This window comes from Rhincodon typus, chromosome 4, assembly GCF_021869965.1.
Source record: "Rhincodon typus isolate 14 chromosome 4, sRhiTyp1.1, whole genome shotgun sequence".
In the NCBI taxonomy this organism is placed as follows: domain Eukaryota; kingdom Metazoa; phylum Chordata; class Chondrichthyes; order Orectolobiformes; family Rhincodontidae; genus Rhincodon; species Rhincodon typus.
Window position 1 is genome coordinate 70860160 of NC_063335.1, and position 7030 is coordinate 70867189.

General features: G+C 41.1%; 1 protein-coding gene across 1 annotated transcript in view; it reads left to right on the forward strand.

Moving 5' to 3' along the window:
* The window catches only part of kcnq3 (potassium voltage-gated channel, KQT-like subfamily, member 3), a 416827-nt gene that overhangs the window by 378788 nt on the left and 31009 nt on the right, over positions 1–7030 (forward strand). The window lies entirely within an intron of this gene.

The following is a 7030-nucleotide window of genomic DNA, read 5'->3' on the forward strand; positions in this document are numbered from 1 at the left end:
TCCAATCCAATGGCATATTTCCCTGCAGATAGGTTTGCAGCCACAAAAGCCTGTAATGTGCCTTGCTCATCTTTCCTGGCACATGTCTACCATCTCTTGCCGACACTACAATCTTATGAGTAGTGAGAGAGGTATCAGGCACTCTTGTGACAACTGGGACCCTCATGTGGCCAATTAATGGCTAATTGGGGGCCACTTCTTGCCTATTTCATGGACAGCAGGTTCCATTGGATGGACAAAATAAAATCCGAAAGAACTGCAGACGCTGTGACTCAGGAACATAAACAAAGTTGCTGGAAAAGCTCAGCAGGTCTGGCAGTATCTGTGAAGGTAAAAACAGAGTTAACGTTTCGGGTCCAGTGACCCTTCCTCAGAGGAGACCCTTTTTAATACTTGGTTTCAGAGAAATTGATTTGGATATCCTGAGATGTGAGAATCACAGCCAGATTGCCACTCTCATTTAAGTTTTCTTTTCCGATAGAACTGAAATTTTCACTTCTATCTAGTCATTCAGTCCTGGCTCCTTCAAAAATGTAGAGTGTACCTGAATTTAAACATGGTAGCATAGGGTAATTAAAGGAAGTCACACTGTACATTTTGCCATAGCTAGTCACAGTGGTCTGTGATTTAAATATCCAGTAGCACAGCCAGTCAGCTCTGCTCCTCAGATGCTGTCCAGCTCCACATTTATTGATTCTAGCTTCCAGCATCTGCAGTCCTTACTATCTCCCAGCCAGTCACTTTGGCTGTTTCTGTGAAAGGATAACTACATAGGTGAATGTGAGATAAGAATGGCAGTTGGTTCTGGGGTTAGGGTGCTGGGTGAGGGGATACTGAGTGGGTTAGGTGGCAAGTCAATTGATGCCAAGTGGATAGGGTGGCAGATACAGAGGATGTTAGGTACATAGGGTTCTAGGGTGCCAAGTTAGTGATGGAGCCCAGGGTAGATTGCAATCAGGGGTGGGTATCAAATTCCTCAGGGAAGACGTTGTCAGATCAGATGGTGGAGGCGAGAGGTGATTGTTCTGGCAAAGCTAGTGGTGTGGAAGGGAAGTGTTGGCAGAGGAGGGGTTATTGGGCCACATTGGTGGAGTATTGGGGAGGTTGTGTCTCGGATATTTTTGGGCTGGTGGGAAGAAGAGGAGCTGAATTCGATGAGAGGGAGTATGAGGTTTACAGGGGAGTCAGTAAGTGCTTTGGAATGGATGTTTGCATCATGCGGCGGCGGGGGGAGGGGTGCTGGTGGGGATATCAAGTGCAGAGATGGGTGGGGTATTTTTGCATCTGGAGGAGGGGGTCATGTCTGACAGGGAGAGGAGTGGTCAGGTCCAGCAGGGAGAGTGGTGTTCGGGTCCAGCAGGGAGAGTGGGACTTGGGTCCAGCAGGGAAAGGTGGTTTGAGTCCAGCAGGGAGAGGTGGTTTGAATCCAGCAGGGAGAGGGGAGTTCGGGTCCAGCAGGGAGAGTGGGGCTCGGGTCCAGCAGGGAGAGTGGGGGTCGGATCCAGCAGGGAAAGGTGGTTTGAGTCCAGCAGGGAGAGGCAGTTTGAATTCGACAGGGAGAGGGGGGTTCGGGTTCAGCAGGGAGAGCGAAGTTTGGGATCAGTAGGGAGAGCGGTGTTCAGGTCCAGCAAGGAGAGGCGGTTTGGATCCAGCAGGGAGAGGGGAGGTTTGGGTCTGTTTTTGGGTCACAGGATTTGGTGTTAGGAGCAAGTACTGTTGGGTCCCAGGGTGGGAGGGGTGTGGTTGTTGGTGAGGATGCTGGAATCTTGTTGTGTTTGGGAGTTCTGTTTGTTGTTGAGAGGGCTGAGTGCTGGGTTGACTGGTGAGTTTAATGGGTGTCCAGGATTAGATTACATTTTTATTTGATTAATTTCCCTGGATAACCGCTAACATAAGTAAAAGGGAACCTTCTGAATTCTCTGACTTCGAAGGATTGCTTTGGAGGTTTCCAGATGCCAGGGAACTGTCCTTCAGGTTCTTCGATTTCCCATGCATTTCCCACAGAATCTGCTGGGTTTAAGATTCTGCAAGCTCCTGATACCCAACTCCAATTTGCACAGTTCCAGTGAATATCTGGCCATCAGCAAACCCAAACCAATGTTTTAACAGGGTGCCATTTGGAATTGCCTTGGCTGTAGAGATCTTCCAATGTACTATGTCTAACATTTTACAAGGTTTGGAGGATATTTATATGTCATAAAGATGATATACTGATCCTTACAAAAATGGTAGAAATTCATGACTAAAGAGAACATATTGTCAAGAAATGACTGTGGGTAGTAGATTTCACCCTCGATGAGAAATGTGAGTTTTCCAAGGACTCAGATTATCTGATTTTCTGGGGCATATCATTGAAAAAGATGGCTTAATGGATAGTAGAAGCGTTTTCTATTCCAAAGATAGTACATGACTCAAAAAGATTTCTGGGAATGATGAACCAATTGGAAAAAATGTTTACTCCACTTGGCAGTCATCACTGAATTCTTGAGACACTTATTCAAAACAAGGATAGTGTTGAGATGCACATCAAGAAAATCAAAGAAATGCTGACTTATGAAGGTGTGCTGGCTCATCAACATCTGTCATCTCTGGCTATTATTGCTGCTGATGCTTCAGCCGCAGGGATTGAAACAGCCCTCTTCAGGAATGGTTGGTAAGATACAGAAAAGGATTATACATCCCAAGCATTTTCTGATACTAAAACTCAATATTCAGTTACTGAAAAGAAAATCCTCTCCTGCAAGCCTGTGAGAGATTTTCAACTTATTTACTGGGGCTTGTGGTTCTTTCAAAGATGGATCATAATTTACTTGTCTCATGGTAAGTTGCAAAAAAAATTGGCAAAAATCTCCCCGTGGATGTTTTGTGTTTGCCTTATGCTATTTGCATACACAAAAGCAAATATGTGAAAGGGAAACTACAAATATCAATAGATGACCTCTCTCGAGTGACTGTTGCCAACGTTTCATGAGCTGGTAAAGAAATTGCTAGTGAAGTCAATTCATGCACTCTAGCAACAAATATGTTGTCGCCAGCAACACAAACAAATCTTAACCTCATCAGAGAAGATCTTTAAATGGAACTTGAATGCGACATGTCAAAAGATCATAAAAGTTTGGCCAGAAAAGAAGTATGCATTTCTGATGAAGGGTCTTGGCCCGAAACGTCAGCCTTTCTGCTCCTATGATGCTGCTTGGCCTGCTGTGTTCATCCAGCTCTACACCTTGTTGTCTCTGAAAATAAATGTGGTTTAATTACGAGAAGTATTTTGATTGCAGACAACGATTCACTATTGTTGACAACTTATTAATTTTTGAGAACAGTCTTGTTATCCTTCCTCCACTAAGAACCAGTATCCGTAGCAAGATACAATAAGGGTACCTTAATTTAGAGCTTGAGCTTCAGTAGGTGGCCAGGAATCACTAAACAGATAGATGATATCATAACAGGTTGTCACCATTGTCACCACAATGCCACCATTTATTCCCACCAGACTATGGGAGCTGTTTGTGTTTGAAGGATGATGTTACTTAATACCGGACATTATTTCTCTCAATCGGTCAAAGTAGAGATGATATTCCACCACTGTGGTTTTAGTCATCAAGGTCCAAAGTGAAATATTTACCACTCATAGAATTCCAGATGTGGCTACATTTAATAACAGATCACAGTTTGCCAATGAGACATTTAAGAAATTTATAACCATTTCGGGGTTCCAAAACATCATTCTTTCACCAAGATATTTTCAGTTGAATGGATAAACTGAATGTAAAGTCCCAAACAGTTAAATGCCTTGTAAAGAAGAACGCAGACTTCTTCAAAAACTATATTAAACTGATCAAATAAAGGCAAAGTACTGCAGATACTGGAAATCTGAAACAAACACAGACAATGCTGGAGAAACTCAAGAGGTCTGGCAGCATCTGTGATGAGAGCAAGGGGGTAATGTTTCGAGTCCAGTGTGACTTGTTCACTCTGTGACTCCTGCAAGCAAGTGAAAGGACTTGGAAAAGAAGGTCGATGAGCAGCGAGTTCAGGCAAGTGAAAAAGACCATCTTAGCAAAGGCTGTCAACAGAGGCCATTGAAATGCTTTCAACATATTGTCCATAAAAGCAGTTGTTCCCTCAACCAATAACACCAATTATTTTGTCTCTCTGTATATGTGTGAGAGGAATTTTATAAAGAGGTAGACTTTTAACTAGTAGAGTTAAATGCCAATGATTCATAATTTCTCTATAACTATAATCTATTTGAATTAACTAATAATTTATTAAATAGAAAATAAAAAGGCATTTAAAAACTGTAGGGATGATGTTGGGAATGGCATTAAGCAGAAAATTTGAAACACACACATTAAAGGAACACCTGTAACTATTGATGATTTTAATCTGCAGATAGATTGAGCAAACCAAAATAGTAATTATCATGTGGAGAAGGAATTTCTGGAACGTAAACGGGATGCTTTTATGGACAATATGTTGAAGAACCAACTAGAGAACAGGCTATCCTAGAGTGGGTATTGTACAATGAGAAAGGAATAATTCACAATCTAGTTGTGCAGGGCGCCTTGGGGATTATTGACCACAATATGGTTGAATTCCTCATCAAGGTAGAGAGTGACATAATTGTTTCTGGATCTAGGGTACTGAATCCAAATAAAAGAAATTCTGATGGTATAAGATTCAAGTTGGCTTTGATGGATTTGGGAACATTAATCAAAGGGATAATGAAACAACTGTGAATACTGAAGATCTGTAACAAATAAAAACAGAAATAGCTGAAGAAACTCAGAAGGCCGGTCAGCATGTGTGGAGAGAAAACAGAATTAACATTTTGAGTCTGGTGACCCTTCTTCAGGTGTATTGCCAGCGATTTCTGTTTTTATTTGTTACTTAAAGTAATGACAGTGGAAAGGCAATGACAGACATTCAACAAACGCATGGGTGCACTGCAACAATTGTTCATTCCTGTCTGGCACAAAGGTAAGACAGGAAAGATGACCAAACCACAGCTTAGAAGAGAAATCAGAGCTATTAGATCCAGAGAAAAGGTATATAAATTTACCAGAAAAAAACAACAGACCTGAGGAGTGGGAGTAGTTTAGAATTCAGCAAAGAAGGACAAAGGGATTGATTAAGAAAGAGAAAATAAAGTATGAGAGTAAGTTTGCAGGCAACATAAAAACTGATTGTAAAAGTTTCTACAGGTATGTGAAGAGAAAAAGGTTGGTGAAAACAAATGTAGATCCTTTACAGCCAGAAACAGTGGAGTTTATAATGGGGAACAAAGAAATGGCTGACCAGTCAAATACATACTTCTTTGTTCACAAAGGACACAAATAACATGCCAGAAATGTTGGAGAACAGAGTTTAGTGAGAAGGAGGAACTGAAGGAAATCAGTATTTTTAGGGAAATGCTGTTGGGGAAATTGATGGGACTGAAGGATAATCAATCGCCAGAGTAATTAAGAAGTGGCTCTAGAAACAGTGGATGCATTGGTAGCCACCTTCCAGGACTCTATAGATTCTGCAACAGCTCCTCCAACTTGGAGGGAGATGTAACCCCACTATTTAAAAAGGGAAGCAGAGAGAAAAACAGGGCTTATAGGCCAGTCAACTTGATGTCGGTAGTTGGGAAAATGCTCGAGTCCCTTATAAAAGAATTAATAGAGCACTTGGAAAATGGTGACAGGATCGGTAGGAGACCGCATGGATTTTTGAAATGGAAGTTATGGACTAATAGAGTCATACAGCACAGAAACAGACCCTTTGGTCCAATCAGTCCATGCTGAACATAATCCCTAACTAAATTAGTCCCACCTGCCTGCTCCTGGCCCATATCCCTCCAAACCTTTCCTACTCATGTACTAATCTGAGTATCTTTTAAATGTTGTAATTGTGCCCACATCCACCACTTCCTCAGGAAGTTCATTCCACATGCGAACTACCCTCAGTAAAAAAAAATGCCCCCATGTCTTTTTTAAAATCTCTCTCCTTTCACCTGGAAAATGTGTCCCCAGTCTTGAAATCCCCCATTCTAGGGAAAAGATAACTGCCATCAACTCTATTTATACCTCACATTATTTTATAAACTTTTATCAGGTCACATTTCAACCTCCTATGCTCCAGTGAAAAAAGTTCCAGTCTATCCAGCCTTTCTTTATAACTCAAGCCTTCTGTACCCAGCAACATCTGGTAAATCTCTTCTGAACCCTCTCCAGCTTAATAATATCCTTCCTATAATTGGGCAACCAGAACTGGTCACAGTATTCCAGAAGAGGCCCTATTAATGTGTGCCTTTTTAACCATCCTGTCTATATGTAATGCAAACTTCAAAGAATTATGTACCTGAACTCCCAACCTACAACCTAACCCAGGCCCTACCATTAATAATATAAGTACTACCCCTGTTGTTGTACCAAAATGCAATACCTTATCCAGATTGAACTCCGTCTGCCATTTTTCAGCCCATTGACCTTTTTGATCAAGATCCCTCTACGATCTTAGAAAACCTTCTTCACTGTCTACTATGCCACCAATTTGGTGTCTTCCGCAAACTTACTAACTTTGTGTTCTATATTCTCATCCAAATCATTTATATAAATGACAAACAGAAGAGAACCTAGAACTGATCCCTGTGGAACACTGCTGGTAACAGGCCTCCAGTCCAAAAAACATCCCTACACCACCACTCTCTGTCATCTTAGTTCTTTTTAAAGAGTAACTCTTTTTCACATTGGTAGAACCTTGTATTTATAGATTAGCTTTAGGCAAATGGCTCTATTGTTCCCTTTCACTCCCATCCATTGAAAGAAAGAGAGCCATTTGGAATTTTTATCACAACATACACATTTTAATATAATTTACACTACAGCAACAATCTACTTGCAAATAAACATCAAAAAACCATGAAGTTGGGGTCTTTTTAAATGGGAAATTCAACATTGATAATCATTCTATTCTTTCAGGACATTGAAATTTAGAGTCTAGGAAGCTAATTAACTAGTTAATTAATTAGTTTAAGCCATTT